At 42.6% G+C, this 21,475-nt stretch overlaps 1 long non-coding RNA gene across 1 annotated transcript; it reads left to right on the forward strand.

Moving 5' to 3' along the window:
* Positions 1 to 305: 305 nt before the first annotated feature.
* LOC144112925 (uncharacterized) lies at positions 306 to 13,908 on the forward strand. The gene is made up of 3 exons (XR_013310557.1): positions 306 to 552; positions 11,129 to 11,246; positions 13,752 to 13,908. It is a non-coding gene; the product is annotated as an uncharacterized LOC144112925 (long non-coding RNA).
* The last annotated feature ends 7,567 nt before the right edge of the window (positions 13,909 to 21,475 follow it).

A 21,475-nucleotide genomic window follows, 5' to 3' on the forward strand; every position in this document is an offset into this window, starting at 1 on the left:
CTTTAAAAGGCGCCGCAGTCGTGTGGCGCCATCTGGCCGAAAGCCGTGAACTGCGAGGGGTTCAGCGCCCCCACATCGGTGCGCTCGTTGAGACACCTTTCTATTCTTCCACTGTGGTCCTTTGCCCATCAAGTTCGCTTATAAACAACGAACTTAGGCGCTATGAACTCGCTGAGAAAGCCCAGAACAAAGAGATTAGCTGGTTTGATTTTTTTATGTTCTAGTTTTGTAACTCTCGCAATTTTGGGTGATATGGATAACATCAAATTTAGATGTAACTGCTACTGCCCTCTTGCGGCGGTTCTCGACAGCGTTGCAACCGGCGTGCGCAGCGCGCGTGCAGGGAGTAGGACGTGGTGTCATTGTATTCGTGAAAAATCTACGCGCCGTGTATTGAAACTTTTGTCTGTTTGGCCCTTATGCGCATTCAAGACAGGAGATTTCAAAGAACAATTCAACACCTCTGGGATCAGCCAAACACGCGACAGAGCTTTAACAACGGTTTCCATACTCGGCCCTACGTCAGACAGCTTCCATCGCTCCTTTAGAAAGGTAAAACATTTTTTGATGATTTTAAAACATCAGTGCGTTTCTTTTGCCGTTTGCTAGCGTTCGCTTTCATCGGCATGTAGTTGAGTGGACTCTAATCTTCCTGTGGCAAAGGTTGTTGTGTGCCTGGGCACATTGTAGATTTTTGTTTATTGACGTTTAGTGCTACAGTCGACAAAAACAGCTGGTACGCTTGCTTAGCGTTAAATCAAGTGAACAGTAGAGTAATATATATTTATTTTGCTTTCCGCAGTGCTTAAGCCTCTTGGTCTTGGCTGACTTCCTTCTGTTTCAAACACAATTCTGTCAATCATTTCCTGAATTGCGTACGTTGGACGAACTATTTCGTTTTTGTTGCTCGCTGGGGAAATGGTGGCAGTAATGAGGATGAATAATTTGTGGTCTTAACTGATGTGAGCCAGCCTACGCCAAGCCTTTGACTACCCAGAGGGATGTTGACAATGCTGGGCTGATTATAAACTTAATTGTTAGCCACGCAGGCTGGTTGGAAGCAGTTGAGCTACGTGAAGAATTTTTGTGTACCTAGTTTGCTGGGCTACTTTGACTGAAACCCTGGCTTAGTTGTTTTGTCAAGTTTCAGCCATTTAGAGAATCGGGCACATGAAAGCTGTATATCTCGTCCTCGTTCTTCCAAGTCCAATGGGCGTGCAAAAAAAGCAATGTGGGCAATCAGTATTGGGCTGAGGAGGCTGTAAAAAGGGTATTGTGACTTGACTGAACTGTTGGCTACATGGCCACTTAAACTGGACCTGAGAGGCATCTTGATTAACTCCATCAGTGATCTTTAGTCCTTTGCTCTGTTAAAGACACATAAAAAAAAGTAAAGCTGATTTCCTTGCACAGTTGTTTAAATTCTAGAGGTATAGCATTGGCACAGCATTGTAAGTGAGGTATTTGGATGTTGAAAGGTGAAAGTGCATACAGCGAAGAAAATCATCTCGTAGCGTTTTGACCACATTCATGGAGGTTATGAAGGCGGAGCATGGCTTACAACATGGGGGGACAAATGTGACAAGCGTCAGTTCTATCCTGCTTGCTTCGTACGGAGCTTTCTATAGTCTGATACAACTCGAGAATGAAGCGGTAGATGCCCCTCAAAGGAGGCCTTGCAGCTAATGGTGTTTTTGGTAATAATGACGCCTCAGGCAGTCCGATTAAGCCGTGGTTGATCCACTTTCATTCACCACCCCCTATGATTTTACGCTAGATGGCATCAGTCACAAAGGAGAATCATTGACTCCATTGGCTGGTGGGGCTCCTTTGAAGGGCATTTGCCGCTTCCTTGTTGAGTTGTATTCGACTATAGTTGTCTGGGCTTGAGTTATGGATATTTCACTCCAATTTTAGGCGTCTTAGAATGGATGTGAGGGAGTATAAGCCAAAAGAAATCAGTCACTTGGTGACCACTTAGCCTTGGTGGTCATGACGACCTTTCAAGAGGTCCTGAAACACTTCTTATCAAATTTGCAAAAGGTATGCACTGTAAAGGAATCTGTGATTCCATTCATAGATTCTATTCACTGCTACTTGATTCACCTAAGAATTTTTCTAATTTGGTCTAATCATTGGAGGTACTGAGTGCTTTCAAGGCTTTCCCCCAGCCCTCTCGCAAACGTGGTACTGGCTTGGGCATGCGACTCACCAGGCTTGCGCAGCCTACTTTAACTGCTGCTGAGCTGCCATTAGCACATACTGTTTTTATGATGCTGAGCAAACCCACCTGGCCGTGACTGTTGCCAGTTCTCTGCCATGATGTGATTTTCTGCTGGCATTCGATCCCCATTGAGCTCATTGATTATTGTTTTAAGTGGTGATGAGCATCTTTTTTCAACTTTATGCCATAAATTTGGCTATTGGGATAGGCACCAAGAAGCATGCAATACTTGTAGGTGAGGAAAGAGAGACGTAGGGGGAGAAAAGAGTGACAGGAACAGCAGTGGAACTGGTTCAAGGGAAGCAGTAATGGCAATGGTGCTTCATCTCTATTGGAATAGCTGTCATGTTGGCATGAGCATAGCTGTCATGTTGGAAAACCTAAGTCCTTCTATGGTAGTGGTGTGGGAACCTAAGTGTTATTTTAAGTAACTTAAGATGTTAAACTATACGAGGCAAAAATTTAAAGGTTTGTGAAATATGTCAAAAGTGGTTTTAATTGAAAGTGTAAAGGTGGTCCAGCAATAAAGGGTGCTGCTGCCTTTGCCTTTTTTGCTGGAAGTGAAGATTCGAATTGCATATTGGCCTTGTTTGCTGTGCTGAAGACTTCTGTAGCAAGCATTGCCCCTCAGAAGGATAAAAATTCCCAGCATAATTTTTGCAAGCTTTTTGTTTTCAGAAGTTCCACCATAACTTTGAACCAAAAAGGAACAGGGTGCGACATCAGGGACATAACAGGTCACACCAAAAGCTAGCTTGCAATCTTGTTTTGAGGTAGCTAACCACTACTTGTGTATCATGCACAGCCCATGCCATGGTGAATGAACAGAGTATAAAAAAGAGCTCATTTTTAGTTGAAATATATCCAACCAGCTAGCTCAAACTTTTATATTATTTATGGACACTTTTATATTATTTATGGATTATTAATGATGGGGTCAGATTGGAAAAGAATTTAATTTTTGGTTTTCTGTCAATCATGAATGCCAAAACCTTCCTGAACATTATTCAGGGACGTGCACGATGTTCAGCCATTTAGTAGAGCCAGAGCAGCCCGGTTTTTGAAGAAAAGTGGAGAGTGTGCACACCCGATTTCTCTGGACTTTGTGCTCACTCACATTTCTGCTATAAAAAATGTCAAAAGCTAAGAAGCTAAAACTGAAAATTTTCCTAAGCTCAGCAGATTCATAAACAGTGGTCAGGCAAAGCAGTGTAAAGGGTATGTTCTATTGTACGTTAGCATGTCTTACTCCGTGCTCTTCTTGTACGAGTCATGCAATTTTTTTATTCCTGTGTGATTAGCTTGAAAGTTTTCTTTTGATTTTGGCTGGATATTTAGAAAACTTGCATTTTGTTGTGCACACAACAGTCAATTGATGACAAGCCTTTTGTGCATGAATACTCACCCAAACCATTTCTTCGAACTATAAAATCTGTTTTGTAGCAACTAGCTCAGCCAGACATGCTGAAGAATTGTTTCCGTGGGTTGATTAAAAAGCTGAGTCATTTATCCACTTGTCTGGAAGCACAAACCAGTGAATGCCTTCCCTTGAATGCAAATCTCAGAATTTCCATCTTAGATGCAGCACTCACATTTGACAGTGGCAGCATGACGCGAGTTAACATCCTGTGACAATATTTCTGGTGGTACGGCAAAGCATTTGTGATTTCATCATGGTGTTACATCGTGGTATGCTTGCGTGAGGTGGACCATTGTCGAAAGTTCTTTGCCGGGAGGGATGCAGAACAGATTTCACACGAGGCCATGTGAGCAAAGGGAAAAGCAGAGAAGTGTAAATTTGACACTGGTACTGATTAATATTTAGAAACTCTATATGGCGCTCCTCAGTTTGTATATGGTGGCATAGGAGGCCCTGTATAGTGGCTACTAAAAGGTGTCTCAGTGCATTTTGTTTGTACCAAAAGAACTGAATTAAATGTTTGTGCTGTATTTAGCCTCAGATATCTCAAAATGTCATTTGTCATTGCATTTCACTTATTAGAAAAGAAAAATAGAAGGCTGGTCTTTTTTCTTGTTTGAGCTACATAGAGGTACAAAGCTGCTGAACTAGAATAGTATACATCAGTGCTGTAGGTTTTTTTTTCTTCTATAAGAGAGTTATGTATGATTTCAGTGTACATTAGAGAACCCCAGGTGGTTTAAATTATCCGGAGCCCTTCACAAATGGTGTCCCTCATAGCCTTAGTCACTTTGAGACATTAAAACCCGAGAAACCAGAGTTATTTTATGAAAACACCCCAAAGAATTATGGTTTTGGATAAAGAAATCACAAAACTAAATATTGGTTGCAAAACAATAATTCTTGTTCAGTTAAAAGAGGACTGGGGAATAAAATAAAACAAGTCTGTATGAGCTATGTGATGTAGTTACTGAGAGAAACTGGTCTTACAGGGATAGTCTACTGTTAGAGATGAGTATGTAAATACTGGCATGGTCATCTCTCCCTGCGATGACAATAATGAGGGCAGAACTCAAGTTTTTGGCAGGAACTTAAATTTTATGGGACACAGAGGACAACTCCATCCATCTTTTGCTCTTAGCAAAAATCGATTCAGTGGCTCTTTTTTATTATGCTGGTGTTTGTCCAGCAGCACAAGATGCGTTTATTGCCGATGGAATTAGATTTAAACATTGTCCCGCCATTTAATTCCAACACGTGATGTCCATACCAAAAAGGACTCCGTGGCCACAGTTTGAAAGTGAATGATGATGTTGGTCTAGCCTCAGGAATCCGTGCACAAAAATCAACCTCAACGAGCAACATTTTGCTCGCACACAGTACAAAATACGCTTGTATTTCATTACTTGGCGCTTTTCTAGCCTAAAGCTTCGTTTTCATTGTAGTAGTGTCTCTATCATTAGACTGGGGTAGTCTATATATACAAACCAACTTCACTTTCTTTTGAGTGTTGCTATGATTGGCAAAAAAAGTCAGATCAGAGCTGACGGTAGCACAGTGCTGCGTTAAACTTCGCAGCTGACCATGTAGTCACATACACAATCAAACCTTGTTATAACAGAATGGTTTGTAACAAAATATTGGTTGTAATGAAGAAACAATCATTTCCATTGGTAGGTCTCATTGAAGGCCATATATTCGCAGCTGTCCATGTAGTCACATACACAATAAAACCTTGTGGGCGACCGCAGCGGTGGCCAAGTGGTTGAGCATCCGCCTCGTATGCAGAAGGTGCGGGGTTCGATCCCCAGTGCCGCCGGGTACCCACCGGTGATACAATGGGTACAAGCTTTCCCCTGGTCTGGTGCTCGGCTTATTTAGGGTGAAATGCTTGGGAAATGGGTCTCTGACCCCACCTTGAGAAAAAGAAAAAATACCTTGTGACATGGCGCTCTTTGGCCATAGCTGCCCTTGCGCCATAAAAATCCATAATCATCATAATCATCATCAATCAAACCTTGTTATAACAGAATGGTTTATAACGAAATATTGGTTGTAATGAAGAAACAATCATTTCCATTGGTAGGTCTCATTGAAGGCCATATATTTGCTACCTCGTTTTTGCGAAGTAAAATTTTCCTGGAAAGGTGTATAACGAACTTCCAATGAACCTGGTAGCTATTTCGTGCTGAGTATGTCGTAATGGTGCCAAATACTTCCGTATCGATTCGATGTGGTAAATTGAAATCACCATGCATCAGCACTGCACAAAACATGTGGCAAACTTATCCCACTTCAAGCGGGGCCTACATGAAGCATTTTCCTGGACAATTATCACCTCCAGCGTGTGGTTTGACGTTAGTACTTCCTTCTCTGAAAATTGGATATGCAGCCTGCTGAACAATGCCACGCTCGCGGTGTGCATGGCCCACTGTGTCATGCTGTGACTCGACGGCGTTATTAAGGTCTTCCTTTCAGTTCCCTTGTTTTCTAATGTCATTGCAGCACACGGCCCACTGCAAATATTTTCTGCTTCTTTGGTCATGCGCTGTTTAATTTTGCAGCATGGTTGCATGGTTGAAACCATGTGGTTGAAACCATGTGCTAGGTCACCGTGTTGGGCTGCAGTGGTTACTGGCTCACTGTGGCCTTGCAGGCAACGATCACGCTGACTGCAGTGAGGTCGGCGCGTGGCGACACCTCCTTGTTATTACCTATACCATTTTCTCACAGTGATGGCTCGAGACTTCTAGCTACAAAATCCTGGTAGACTCAACGCTCTTTGTGGTGTGATCCACAGCATCAATACAGACCCCTTCTTCGAATTGACCCCACTTGTGACTTCTGCATGCCACGCAATATATATAGACGTCATCGAAATTGCCTCCACCGAATTCGCCTAGGTGCTGCCTTCACTAAATCCTATCTGCATAAAATTGGTGCATCAAGTAGCCCTCTGTGCCCCACATGTCGTGTGCCCGAGGATGTTCCACACTTGATTTGCCACTGCCAACTCCTCAACAATCATTGCAAGGCACTTTTAAGTGCTTTAGGACTCCGACACGACGGTCTCGTGCACCTGGAGCATGTCCTTGGACCCTGGAGGGATGCGGCTTCGGGTGCGTGCGGGACAAAAACATTTTTAGTGTTTCTTAGAGACACAGGTTTGGTGGACGTTCTTTGACAATTGTGCGTGCGCGTGTGCTTCATTTCATCATTTACCTTTTCTTTTTCCCTTTTCCTTTCTTTTTCACCCTCCTCTTCTCTAATCTTCTCTTCTTTCACCACCACCTGGAGTAGCATGGCAGGTCAACAAACAGGCAGACCTCTCCTGTTTCATTAAAATCTCTCCTCCTCCTCTGAGTGGCAGTGCGCTTGTGTGCTTGACAGTCAATGTGCCGCTGGTTTCACACAGCCAAGCTGTGGAAAACGAAAGCACAAAACTATTTCTGTAGACCAGAAAACTGCCGTCGCCAACATCGTCGGTATTTGCTTATGCATTCCCCACAAGGCACTCTGTCATGTGGTGAAGTGTTGTTGCCTGTGTGCTCGTAAGCTGTGCGGCGAAGCCATCCATGACAAAATAGCCTCTGTATGTCCTGTTTTACAGCTGCTCGTATTGGTATCAGCAGTCAGAAATCACAGTTAACTATTCTGAATAGGTTTCTTCCTGCTCTTTATGGTACTGTTACTCTGAGACCCGTTTCCTGGGTGCTAAGTGAGGCCTATGCGGGGCACAGAACAAACTGTGGCGTGCTGGCAAGGCTGACTTTTAGATTTCAGAATTTCGAAAATGCAGCTGCCCTCGGTGCTGTGTCCCAACAAATTTGGCTGAAGAGCTTCGTCGTTGTTGGCGTCGGTGCATTACCATCTTCTTCATTCCACTATCTTAGGTGAAACATCCAGTATTTGGTTGCTGCATAGACACGGCCTTGTGGTAAGTGTTCAGAGCATGAGGCTCTCGCTGTGCACATTGACAGCACACTCATAATCATCGTTATCATAATCAGCCTAACTACGTCCACTGCAGGACAAAGGCCCCTCCCATATCCCTCCAAATAACCCTTAGAAGTGCTAGGTGTGGCCAGTTTATCCCCATAGACCTCATAATCTCATCTGCCCACCTGACTTTCTGTTGCTTCCTGCTACACTTTCCTCCTCTTGGAATCCAGTTTGTTATCTTAAATGATGGTTGGTTATCTTGTTTTCGTTTTACATGCCCTGCCATTGCCTATTTTTTTCTTCTTTAACACAAGTTTATTTCCTGACCCACTCTGCTGTCTTTCTGTTTCTTAAATTTACACCTATCATTTTCCTTTCCATAGCTCACTGTGTTGTCCTTAATTTCAGTTGAACCCTTTTCATTAGCCTCCAGGTTTTTGCAGCACAGGTGTGTACTGGGAAGATACAGCTGTTGCATGCTTTCATCTTGAGGTATATTGGTAAACTGCCATTCATGATCTGAGAGAACCTGCCAAATGCACTCCACCCCATTCTTATTCTAGTTATTTCACTCTCGTGATCCGGATCTGCGGCCACCACCTGCCTTAAGTAGACATATTCGTTTACCACTTCGAGCACCTCACTACCAATTGTAAACTGCTGCTCCGTTCCGAGGCTGTTGATCATTACTTTGGTTTTCTGCATTTTTATTTTATCTGCGATTTTTACACCTACCGTTCTGCTCTGCCTGTTTAACTCGTTGATCATGCTTTGCAGTTCATCTCCCGAGTTACTTAGCAAGGCAATGTTATCAGCAAATCATAGATTACTATGGTATTCTCCATTAGCTCTTACATCCACTGTTCCCATTCCATGTCTCTGAATATCTCCTGTAATGCAGTGACTAACATTGGAGAGATCCTGTCTCCCTGCCTGACACCCTTCCTTATTGGAATTATATTACTTTTTCTGTGGAGTCCGACTATGGTGGCTGTTCTGCCGCCATGGATATTTCCCACTACTTTTACATATGCCTCTTCTACACTCTGGCTGCGTAATGCCTGCATGGCTGCTGAGGTTTCGATGGTACCAAATGCTTTTTTTGTAATCTACGAAGCCTTTTTGCCTTTTTGTATGGGTTGGTTATATTTAGGCCGCATACTTTCCCTTTTTAAATGAAAAAAAAAAAAACATCCGTTGGTAAAAAATATGTGATCGGTTAAAACTGAAAAACACTGTTTTCTGGGCATGTTGAGGCTAGCCGACGGCCGTTTTATCACAGAAACTTTCCTACTCTTTTCCTTTTGAAAGCACAGAAATGTTGAGAAGGTGCTCAGAACACAGATATTTTAAACTCATGTCGACGAGAATTTCACCTTAAGGCTCTGTTTCCTCCTTAGCAGTTAATTTTACTGGTTGATGTGCGGAGCCGCTTCTTTTATACACACTGAGTGAAGCTCAGATTCAGCCTAGCTCATGTACAAAAGGATTAACCGTTTCTGTGGAGAGTAGTGGTTCATGGCTATCACGAAGAGCCACAAAACAAAAAAATACGTTAATTCCTTGCTCTCTATTATTCATTACGTCCTGATAAAAAAAAGAAGAGCCTCTCCATAGAGGGCCCCCTCATGATGGTTTTTTACTAGGCTCTTGCCGATGCGTGTGCTTAGCTGGTTTTGTCCCAAGTGTCTTTTAGAATCTATAAATGTTGAGAGAGCTTTTTCAGAGTTAAGTGCACTGTGTCAGCGGAGCGTTAGCAATAAAATCCGGTCAACAACGTCAACATGCAGACTATTACAGCCAAGTATGCATAGTGTGTGTGCCAATTACGTAAAAAAAAATTGCTGAAGGTCTTTGCTTCTGACATCTCTGCATCTTTGATCATGTTTTCTACCACTAATCACCAGTTTCAGCGTCCGCACTGTACAGATAACCAAAAAACACCATTTTCCAACAAAAAAAATAGAGACCGAAAAACATCTGTTCATTTTTCTTAAAAATAAACACTGGAGAATCCACGGCCTAGTTGTATTCTGTGCATTTCTCTGTCACGGTCCATTTTCTCTATCACAGTCTAATATGGTCTAATGTTGCGTGGCCTTTACAAAAGCCAGCCTGGTCCTTTGGTTGATTGAAGTCTAAGGTTGTCCTCTTCCTGTTAGTGATTATCTTAGTAAATGCTTTGTAGGCAACAGAGAGTTAGCTGATTGGTCTGCAATTTTTCAAGTTCTTAGCGTCGCTCTAAATGCCAGCTATTTTGGCATGCGGCAGTCGCAACTAAGGTCGTGTACTACTACAACTACACAGTTGCTATAATGGAATCGCAGGGCCCCTTTCTGCTTTGTTATAACAAGTTTCATCTGTACTATGCATTTTGGATAGGACTAAGGGCCATATGGAGGGCTATTATTGCCAGAAGATATTTCAGATTTCTTATTTTTTCTTTTGCAACTATAATTTTTTACTTGATTTAACTCTGCTTTTTATCATTTCTTAACATTTGTGAAGAGGCAAATAGGCACTATGCTGACAGTGGTGCTGCCATCGTCAAAAGATGGTTGCTGGTATCTGTGATCGACACCACCAGTTTGATTTTGCTGAAGGTGTTTTTAAACTACCTGAATGCTTTAAACTGTAGTTTTATTAAAGCTTGTGCATCTCTGTTAATGTCATGCTATTTATTGCCACCATGGATTGTCACTGCCCACCACCTAAGCAGAGGGGTAGTCGCGTCTGTAATGTCAGGTTTTGTAGATGCGACTACCATGGGAAAGCGACATTCCCATATAGAAAAATTTTTTAAAACTGTTCTGCCATGTTTCTCAGTCCTGCAGCTGGGTATGCTCTAATTTGGGCAAGAGCTTTCAATTGCTGCAAATAAAATATGGTTGATAAGTCAGCAGACTGTCTCTTTAAATATGGCACAAAATACGGCACAAAATACATGGGAAGTGTAGGGCCTACCCTGTTCTCTAAACATGTTGAAGGCTGTCCTCCTCGTATCAATTCTTTGTGTCCTGGCTTCATTATTTCAGTTTGAAACTTGCAGACATAACTCGCTGTTGCTAGGGTAGAAGGTTACTACATTATAATTGGCCACCACAGGGCTGATATTTGTATGTGTTTAAATCCATGTTTTTCACAAGGATGCAAAGGAAATATCTCAAAATATCTAAGTTATACATGTTTTCAGGGTAATTTTAAATGAACACTAAGGATTGCACTCTTTATAATGAATTTTAAAGCTTGGCAGGTATGTGTTCGAATGCAATAATTAGTTCCTACAACACCTATTTCATTATTTCTCATGGTTAAGTGGCTTAAATATCTGGTGTTGATTTTGGTGATTCTGGATTTATTAGGTAATTAAGTTCAAACATGTTTACTTTGTGAAAAAGGATATTAAGCAGTAGAAGCATTAAAAATATTCAGCTGTTAAGTGCACTTGAAGTTCTATCACGAGAGGCATTTCTTTCAGGTGTGTGTGTGTTTTCAAGCCTGCCAAGTTTTTCTGCATCGGTTTCTTTTGCTTTGTTTTCCAGTCTGCCACCATTTCTTTTACGCCACGTCAGCACTGTGCTTCAATTGGTAACCAAGGCTTCTTGAGAATGTGCGAAGTCCAAAGAACCTGGTGGTGTAGTACTGATAGGCCGAACAACAGTGAGTGAACCATCCACCGATGGCTATGGGTGCTGGTTGTGAGATACTAGTGAAACACCTGGGCAGCTCTGAAATCTTATACCAGCATCATTTTTTGTTTAGCTCAAACATTGCAGAAATGTCTTTTAAGGGTTGGAAACACCAAATTTTTGGTTGGCATGTTCTTTGTTCCAGACATTGCATATTGCCTCAGGACGTGCGATACATACTCCGCGATTCATATGTGTGCGGTAAATAATTTATTATCAGATTATTTATACTGAGCGATTTCTGTTTCGCTTTCTGAGCGCCGGTGTGTGTTATGACGTCACTCCCAAGCATGGTGGAATAACAAGCTAGGCGGCCGGGCGAAGGCTGCGCAGGCGGCAAAAAGTTGTGCATACATCGCGCTAATCTCTCGTTGCCACGAGAGATTAGCTCTTTTCTCCAAAAGTGTTTAAAGAATTTAGTTATACAAGACCCTTTTGTTGTAAAGAATTCAGGTGATGTGGTTTCTTTCCTACAGGGTTCCTCATCTTTAGGTTACGCTGTCTCTTTTGACATAGAAAACCTGTTCTTTTCTATACCGCACGATGACCTATTTTGTGCAGTTAGGTCTTGCATCGACGAAAATGGTGTAGTAGATTTTCAGAATACTAGTGGCCTAACCGTGGACAATTTCATGAAGCTACTGGAATTTTAACTTGAGTCCACTTTTGTAACTTTTGACAACCATTTTCATGTTCAACGTCAGGGCATTTGCATCGGGTCTTGTGTGGCACCGGTATTGGCTAACATTTTCTTGGCCAGCATTGATCGTGATCTGGTGTGTTATTTGGACGACAAGATAGTTCTGAGAGTTTTCAGATACGTGGACGATTATTTGGTGATTTTTAAGAAGCAACCCGGTTTGACGCACACGGTTACCGTGCAAGAGACCTTATCTGTCTTTAAACGACAAGGGAGGGGTCTAACCTTCACCCACGAATTACCTGAACAAGATAGATTGCAGTTTTTAGATATTAACATCACTTTAACACCAGATCACACGTGTTGGATATACTCACCACGAGCCCGGAAAGACCTGTTGCCATTTGAGTCTGCTCATTCTAAGACGGTTAAACGCGCCATTGTTATGCTGTGCCTGAAAGAAGCCCTGCAGAAATCATGTGTTCACCTGGTAAAGGACAGCCTCAACAATCAGATTGGCAGGTTACAGAAAGCTGGTTTTCCCGTTTCCGTTGTGGTTGCTGTGGCAGAGAAGCTTCTGCAAAGCTTGAAACTTAGAACACCTCAAGAAGGTGGCGGTCAACCGAAGACCAGACCGGCGGTTGTTCCCTATATTCATAGGGTGTCCCACAACCTAAAGAATGTAGCCAATCGCTACGGTGTGCCGGTGGTATTTTCTGCCCCGCGCAAGTTGGCCTCTTTGTGCCCCCGGATTGCCTCCGGCGAGGAATGCGTGCGAGTCTGCACGAAACGTCACGCCACCCAGTTTGTCAGGTGTTCTGTCGGGGCTGTGTATGAAATTCCCCTGACATGTGGAAAAGTTTACATCGGCCAGACGGGCCGTTGTATAAATGAATGACTAAGGGAACATAAGCTTTCTATGGTTAACGGAAAAGGGTCAAATTTGCCCTTACATTGCGGCGCATGCCCTTTGGCTATGCCTGATAAAGCGTGCCAGCCTTTGCTGGCTAGAACAAAAATCTTAAGGCGCAGTCGTAACCAGGTAGCACGTGAACTCGCAGAGGCTTTTTTCATTGATAAGTCAGGTGATGAATGCGTAAGCGATTCTAGTATCAATTTGTATAAGAAAGAGAAAACGTTCCTGGCATGTGCGCTTAGGCAATGATTGAATAAGAATCTAGGTATATATTTATTTGTGTTCTTTCTGAATCAAATCAGTCGCGAGTTTGCGCCCGTCCTTGTCTTTTCTCGTCCATGTCTTTTTTAGCGCAATTCCCTTCTTTAAGAGGAAGTGATCATGTTTCATTCACTTCATTTCGTTTGGGATATTGCTGCTACGAATCAGTACAATGCTTTTTGTGCATGCAGTGGACACGTGCATGCGATAGTTGCATGTCATAGATGGCACCACTACTGCAATGCTCAGGCAAATGAGTGCTCTGGGCAAGTCAGGTGTGAGCATGTAAGGGTTTTGGCCCTTATAATCTATTGGGTACGAGCCAGGTGTGAACCCCATTTCCAGGCATTGTGCATGCTGCTTCCCTTTTTTTTATACATTTTATCTTTTGGCTATGTGGTTAGTTCCATTGGTTTCTATGCTTCGTTTTTTGTCCTCTGCAGTTTGTACAGCAGCTGAAAATGGCACCTTGTGTGTTACCATTATAGAGGGTGTTTCAAATTATTCAACAAAGATTTTTCATTTAAAAGCCTTTAAAGATAATTGGGTGCGGTGTGTGTAGTTTTATTATACACCATGGTGGACATTATTTGCATAATAAAGTGGAGTGAAAAGACTGCTTAAAAATAAGTGATTAACTTTTTACTTTTTTATTTTAGGGCTCAAGGTGTATACTGCGAAATTGAAGGAATTCAAAATTGAAGGTGAACACAGTTTTTAAAATTTCAGAATTTGCATATCTCGAACGTGAAAAAAACGCTTTTGAGATCTGAAGTTGGCTTTCTCATGTTGCGTATTAATAAAATGTCTGCTGTGGCCGCCGCTGTGGCTCACTGGTTATCGCACTCGGCTGCTGGCCCGAAGGACACAGGTGCGATCCCGGCCGTGGCAGTCGAATTTCGATGGAGGGGAAATTCTAGAGGCCCATGTACTGTGCGATATCAGTGCGCGTTAAAGAATCCCAGGTGGTTGAAATTTCCGGAGCCCTTCACTACAGCGTCCCTCATAGCCTGAGTTGGTTTGGGGCGTTAAACCACTCTAAAAAAATAAAATAAAATGCCTGTTGCTTGAATCAAATGCATTCTGAGTGTCTTTTGGGACATAGATGTTTACGTGATTCCCGTGATGATACGGCATGCAGCAAAGCAATTTTATTAGTTTGTTAAGTGGGAAACTTAACTGGCTGCCAAATGTGTATTTTCTGTGCTTAATATCTTGAAGCACAATGCTAATTCAGAAATTTTATAAGCTGGGTTACCTGTCAGTGTTGAAGACTTTCAATTTCTCAAAATCTTGTGTCTTGTAACAAAAAATTAAAAAGTTGGTCTGTTAATTTGAGTTAATTACTCGCCTGTTCGTTGCACTCTGTTACATAATGTCGGCTATGCTGTATAATCAACCTACACCGACCACTCAGACTTATCTTTCACGGCTTTTCAAAGAAAGATCAGTATTGAATGATTTGAAACACCTGTATGTAGCCCTTTTGTTTAGTGCATTGCATATTTCAGGTTTTTTTTTTTTTTTACAAAAATAAAGTGTAACACATGGAGGCAGTGTTTTTTCAGATTCAGCTACCTGTTAGTCAGCTGAGGTAGTGGCCAGTGATGTTTACTAACACCTCACATCCTCTCCAGAAAATTCACTATGTGCTAGCACTAGTGGCTTAAGATATATAAAATAGTGAAGCTGAAAAAACAAAGGAATCCCTGAATGTAAAATGCGACGATTTTGACGGTGTCCAACGCCATGCGAACTAAGAATGAAAACTAGATATTTTATTTGGATTGCAGGTTCCCTTTGAGTAATACAGTTTCACAACCAAGACTACAATACTGTAGTGCTGAGCAGTACTCATACTGTACTAGTAGAACATATAGTAGTCTATTCTCATGCTTATACACCACTCAAAAAAGGTATGCCTCTGAGTTTTGACACAGAATCATATGAGTTGATTTATGGATGGGAATTTTAGCCCCATTCGTGCACTTATGGCTAGCACAACCAAATATATTTGTGTAAGAAGTTCTGTTTACTGAAGATGATTACTTCATATACTGCTAAGATACACCCAGGAACATAGTGCCAGAAATACATTTAGTGCATTATTAGTTTATTTTTAAAAATTTAATGTTAAAACAGTATTCAGTATTGGAAAGCTGTTAATCAGCAGCTTTGAATTAAATGTGATAGCAGTAGTATTATTTGTAAGATTTTTTCTGTTCTCTTACATTTTGAACATTATGTTCGCATCGCAACAAAAGCATGTTGTGTTAAATTTTAACATGCTATCTCACATAAACCTTACTCCTGCATTGATGACAATTTTTGATGGCCTTATTATGTGTTATACCTGGATAAAGTATTTTTACAAAAGTGTAGGTGTACACTGAAGGATTTATTTATTTTACAATACTGCCGCTCTCAGCCGAGAGCCTAGCAGAAGGGCATGAACAATGATTTCTTGTTCGCGTACAAGTATACGTGTGAGTCACACAAATAACGAAGAAACAACACAATTCGTCAAAATACAAGCAATAAGGTAATACAAAATTACAATAGAAAACAACGTGTAATATAATGAACAACAGCGGTGCACGTCATAGACATAAGCAAAAACAGGAAATTTTAAAGAAGCAACTGTATTTCAATTTACGTATTGTGAGTGCTACTTAAAAGTGAATCGGGAACAAACATTAGAAGACCTTAGTAATCTTTTGTGACGAGCTATAACTGTGAAATGAACCTGAATAATGAATTTGTCATTAATGATGAGCTGCTAAGTTCATTCCCTGATTGCGCGAGTAAAAAATGAATAGTTGAATGTGTCGTTAGAAAAAGAATACTCAGTTAGTGTGTGCTCGTGTTGATGTCGTGTTTCCTAGTTTGCGAATATGAAATGTACTGGGTGGTATTCATTTTAAACTGACAATGCAGAATTTTAAAAAGGAACTTTAGTCGACCTTGTTTTGCTCTCGCTGATAGTGTGTTAAGGCCTGAGCAGGCTAAGAGACGTGAGGGTGAGTCAGTAGGATGATGTTTGCTGTGAATGAACCTTCCGGCTTCTTTGTATGCCTTCCAGTTTAGCTTTGTTAGTTGGTTTGTAAGGAAACCAAACTGTGTTAGCTTATTCTAAAATAGGTCTCACAAATGTTTTGTAGGCCAGAAGCTTGATATTCATTGGAGCGAACTTTAGGCATCTTTTTAGATAAAATAGCTTTCGCAGTGCAGTAGTAGTAATATTAGTTAAGTGTGTTTCCCATTTGAGTTTAATGTCAACGTTATGCCTAAGTATTTATGTTGGTCGACCTTCGAAAGAGGCATGTTATTGACGATGTAGGTGAAGTGAGATGGCTGTTTTTTTCTTGTTATTGTCATTGATGCTGATTTATTTACGTTAATAAACATTTGCCACTTGGAGCACCACTCGGCTATCGTGTTAAGGGAATCGGAAAGAACAAGATGGTCGTTATGGCGGTTAATTTCTTTATATATGACACAGTCACCAGCAAAGAGTTTAATTTTGCATCCTATATTATTGGTTATATTGTTAATAAAAATAAGAAATAGAAAGAACTCGGAGATTTATTATTGATTTAGGCGAAGTAGAGTACCTTGGTGTGATGCACGGTAGGTATCATCATCTTGAATTTCTCTGTCGTAATTTGGCCAGTATGGCTGGCATTGAACCAGCATTAGCCTCTGCTAGATACTTTGCCATCGTGTCAAGTATGAATTGGGGCTCTTAGTTTTTTTCATCATTGAATATGTATGATCCAGCTGACCGCATGGTCAGCAGGGATCAGCAGGGTTGAAGTAACTAACTTCTCTAGCAGTATGGTTTGAGAGGACAAGGTGCTTGCAGTTAGGCATCTGTGACAATGTTAATTGCATTCCCCTGTCCTGCTAACTGTCTACAGTGCTTGGGCTTAAGAAAACATAGTACTGGAGGAGATTTTAGCACTAAATATTGACTGCCACTTTGAAGCAGAACTTCCAAGGGTGCTACTTTTCTTCAAAAGTTTTTTGGCAGGGTTTTGCTTAGTGCTGTGTATTTTTGTTTGTTTTTGTGGACTTGTAACTGGGGCATATCAACTGGGGACTAACAGAGCTGAAGACTCTCCCATCTCAAAATTTAGTCTATGCTTCGTAAGGCTACACATTCCTGCTTGTAGAACACCCTCCTTATAAATCCCCAAAAGTAAAATGAAGTTTATGCCACTGGGCTCAGAATCTGGCAGTCTGGGGAGTTGGGTGAAAAAATCTTAACATGGTGTTAAATAACAGCTACAGTATACTTAATATTTGCTGATTGACTAGTGAGCTGGACAAGCATGATCGGCAGACTGCTAAGCCTCTTATCATAGCCTGCATCCTTTGGTGTATTGAGGAGTACACCTAACCAGGCTGAAGTCTACCTCTGCCCCATCTCATGTTGATAAAAGATCACGTATGAATTTTCAGTACAATTCAGTTTTATTTCATCTTAAAGGCCCCCTTTTGCTGGGGGTACTGTATCAAGGGTGGGACTTTATTTAGGTGAACAAACAGCTATGATTGTTTAGCACTGAAGGTGATCGATAACACGTTCCTGAAAAGCAGATGATGAAGTGATGGTGGCTATGTCACTGGATGGGCCGTTCAAGTTCGGAGCTGCTCAAAAAAAGAAAAGCAGAAAAGAGTAGAATATGATAGTGGGCAGGCAACTTTTAGTGGATGACTAGTGCAGTGAGATATATGGGCTGCAGCTGTGATTATGGTGCTTGGGTGAGGGAAGAATAAAAAAAAACTTGTGATAAAGGGCAAGACTCACAATGGGCTGACAGAAAGAAGAGGTCATTACTCTGGATTTTATTTTCTAAGATGAAATGCTGCTGTCATAGGAGTATGAAGAGTGAATGAATGTAGTGCACAATTTTGAACTGTTTCTAATGCATTGATTAAATACGCTTGATGCGGAGTCCATATGGCAGAGGAATATTCTAATTTTGGTCTTCTAATTTGTGCAAGATTTATTCTACATGATTATGAGTGATTTATATGTGAGTAATTTTACATCTCAGAGAGCGCTTAAGAAAGCAGTGTTTTCTTTGATGCTGAAATGATGTTACCAATATGGGTGTGCCATGGTAAATCGTTAGAGTCAAGGTGATTCCTAGATATTTATAAGATCTTACTAGTTCAGTTGACCTGTTAGCTATTGAATGTTGGAAGCAATACAGACTATGAGGAAGAGAGGACATGAGTTTACATTTACAGTCAATCCCGGACGTATCGAACGGGGATATATGGAATTAATCGTTATATCGAGCAGTCAAAACATCCCCTGAAAATTCCATGCAAAAGTACAGCACTATTGTGCCTATTTATCGATCTCCTGTTCAGCTTAACATTCCATATATCGAACCGCGCCCCTGAAAGTAGGTCTTTGCCTATCGGCACTCCTGCAGTCACTTTTCGCGTGCTGAGCTAGGTCGACAGCCTTTTTTGAACGCAACACAGCCGTTATGCGGGGAAGCCGGCGTACGGTGCATCAGTTTGTCATGTGGTGAAGCCAACCTTGTTGGCCGAGGGCCTGCTTCGCTCACTAAGCTGCTCAAGGAACCGTTTTATGCGGGATTTATGCGAGATTATTTTGTGTATAGTGTAGCGGTTACAGGATTAGATCTGTTACGATAGGCAGTGGCTGGGTCCAACGTGCGGCGCGAGATGCTGTGACACGTGCGCGGTGCTATGACAGCAGTGGCTTAAGCGTTGCGGTGATAATTCGCAGCGACACGCCGCTCGACGGCTTCGCGCGATGGGCTAGCAGCCGCCAAACCGCTGTCGCCTAGGTTCTGGGTTTACAGAAAATTTTGCCCATCTCCCGGAAACAGCTGTGAGCCTAGACAATATAACTGAAGGCTTTGCGGGTACGTAACTTGCGATCTAGCTATTTTGCGAGTGAAGTTCGTTTTTCTAGCGCGGTTTCAGCGTCGTAGCTGCCGATGGCCGCTTCGTCTGACCCATGCATCGAAATAGTTCAGTGAAAGCTTCGTAGGAATAATGGAACAAGAAAGGCTGTTGGGGCGCATATATTAACTATTTTGGAAAGGCGTGAGATCTTGCTTCTTGCAAGTCTCATATGCAACACAGCGGTCTAGGTTTTTAAAAAAAATCTTTGCGAAATGCCAGCCTATTTGGGCTCAACATAGACCATAACGTCGTTATGATGAATCACGTTTTAACTTTGGAAATTGCCTGGATTTTTCGAAATCGGCGAAAACCTGCAGTTGGTCGCGGCAGAGCTTTCGTTGATGCGAGCGGAGTCCGATTTGACAGGCTGCCCCATCTGGCGAACTGCGAGGCAACCAAATGTCCCGGCTCGGCGCGGGGATGCGCCGTGGAGGAGATGAGCGGTTGTCCGAACCGGGATATTGGTTTTCTTGCAGTTCCTCAGGTGGCGCAGTCTGTCAAACCGGCTGCCTCTCTCGCATTCCGTATTTATCTCTCCGCACTCCGTATTTATCTCTCCGGGTTGTAAAAAAATCTGTTTAAGCTCCTGGCCTATTTGGGTTCGAGCGCCGACCACGAAGGCAGTTTATAATGGTCTACGTTTTTTGATAAGCAATTCAACGTCTGAACCTGCCTTGCCTGTCCGGAATCGGCAAAAACTGCAGTCGGCTGAAGCAGAATTTTCGTCTGAACGAGTGGAGCAGCCGCAGTTGTGATGTGTGGCTGTACCCTTTGTAACGGGTAGGTGCAGGACTGCGCCCGAGCCGGGAGAACTCAAGAAACGAATAAAAAGGTGGAAAATAGGGGAAAATTGAGAAAAAAGGGGGGCGGGCTGCTGCTAGCCTCGGACGAATGGCCAGCACCCCGGCTCTTGATTCAGGAGATTGGTTGCCTTGCAGTTCGCTGGATGGCGCAGCCTTTTAATTCTGCTGCTCCGCTCGCCTTGACGAAAGTTCTGCCGCAGCCGACTGCAGCCGGCTCCAGTGTTATATATATCAGAAAAACGGAGACCCTCATAAGCTACCTTGTGGTCGGTTTTAGCCGAAATAGGCCAATAATCTAAGCACAATTTTTCACAACCCGGACCTAAAATGCGGAACGCGCGTTGTACATGCAATGCTTTTTAATAACAAATGGTTTTAGAAAAAGACTAGAATTGTGAATATGTGGATGCGTGCAGATAAGTTTCAAGGTTAAATTGTGGTATCGTCACGCTGAACATGGCTTAGCCGATGTTAAAACACCTGGTTTCGGCTAGGTTGCATAGAGATAAGCAGTGGGGAAATTTTAAACATTACAGCGGTCATCAACTACACCTACAACGGCCTTACAATGACATTATAGAATGGCGGCTATGAGTGGTACAGTCCAAGCGAAGGGAACTGTACCGTTTCAACTTACGTCATGCAAATTGGGCAGTTTTCCAGAGCCGCACATTGGCGTTCGGTTATAGTGTACTATAATATACAGCTAAAACTCGATCCAACGAAACCCGATTTTACGAAATTCTTTATCTAACGAACAAATTTTGATTTCCTGCGGCAAGAAGTGGAAGGGGTCAGTGTTCACAATAACCTGAAGTAAGGAAACAGAAGACCACTTAACTGGATTTGACGAAGTTTTTCCGGGAATAAATGAGTAAAAAAGAGGTCACTTCTCACGATGTCCCGCAGCTTGTTGCCAACGGGCCAGCAGTAATAGCTAGGCGCCGAAGTCACGGCGTGTTTTGTTCTCGCGGGGCTGCAAGCTGCGGCGCTGCGCGGAGCTAAGGACTCGGCAGTCGGCGGCGCTTCCAACCTTGTCTTCGAATCCGTTTTACCAGATGGCACTTTCACGCACTAGCGATTCGGCCTGCTTTCGCGGACTTTTCACGCGGTAGCTTTTGGGTGCCGCTACGTTGCGATTTTTGATTTCGAAGAGCGGAAAAGTGCCTTCCTCGATTTTATGAATTTCTCGATTCGACGAAATAATTCGTTGATGCTCGAGTTTGGACTATAGTTCGGTGCCGAATGTGGGAATGGATCGCTTGCATCGAGCGGACCGAAGGGTAACCGAGCGGCCGTCGTTGTTTTCACGTATTTAATCACTTGATTTTTTAAAAGTCCGCCGAGAGAGAGAGAGAGAGAGAGAAAGACGAAACAGAGGGAGGAATAGTACACATGGGGCTCGCCGGTCGGCGCTGACGCGCGCCTTCTTTTGAGGGACTGCGTTTTCGACGACTGACGTAAGGCGGCGCTGGTGCCGTGCATCCGATGTAAAGGGTTCAGCCGTATCCATCCATCGCGAAGGTTGGCGTCGCGTGCAGCGACGTTGTCTCATGGAGGAAGGAAATGTTGCGCCTGCGCGGCGTAGTAGCCTGCGTGCGACATGTTTCGGTGGGAGACTGATA

The sequence above is a fragment of the Amblyomma americanum genome, chromosome 1 (genome assembly GCF_052857255.1).
Source record: "Amblyomma americanum isolate KBUSLIRL-KWMA chromosome 1, ASM5285725v1, whole genome shotgun sequence".
Lineage (NCBI taxonomy): Eukaryota > Metazoa > Arthropoda > Arachnida > Ixodida > Ixodidae > Amblyomma > Amblyomma americanum.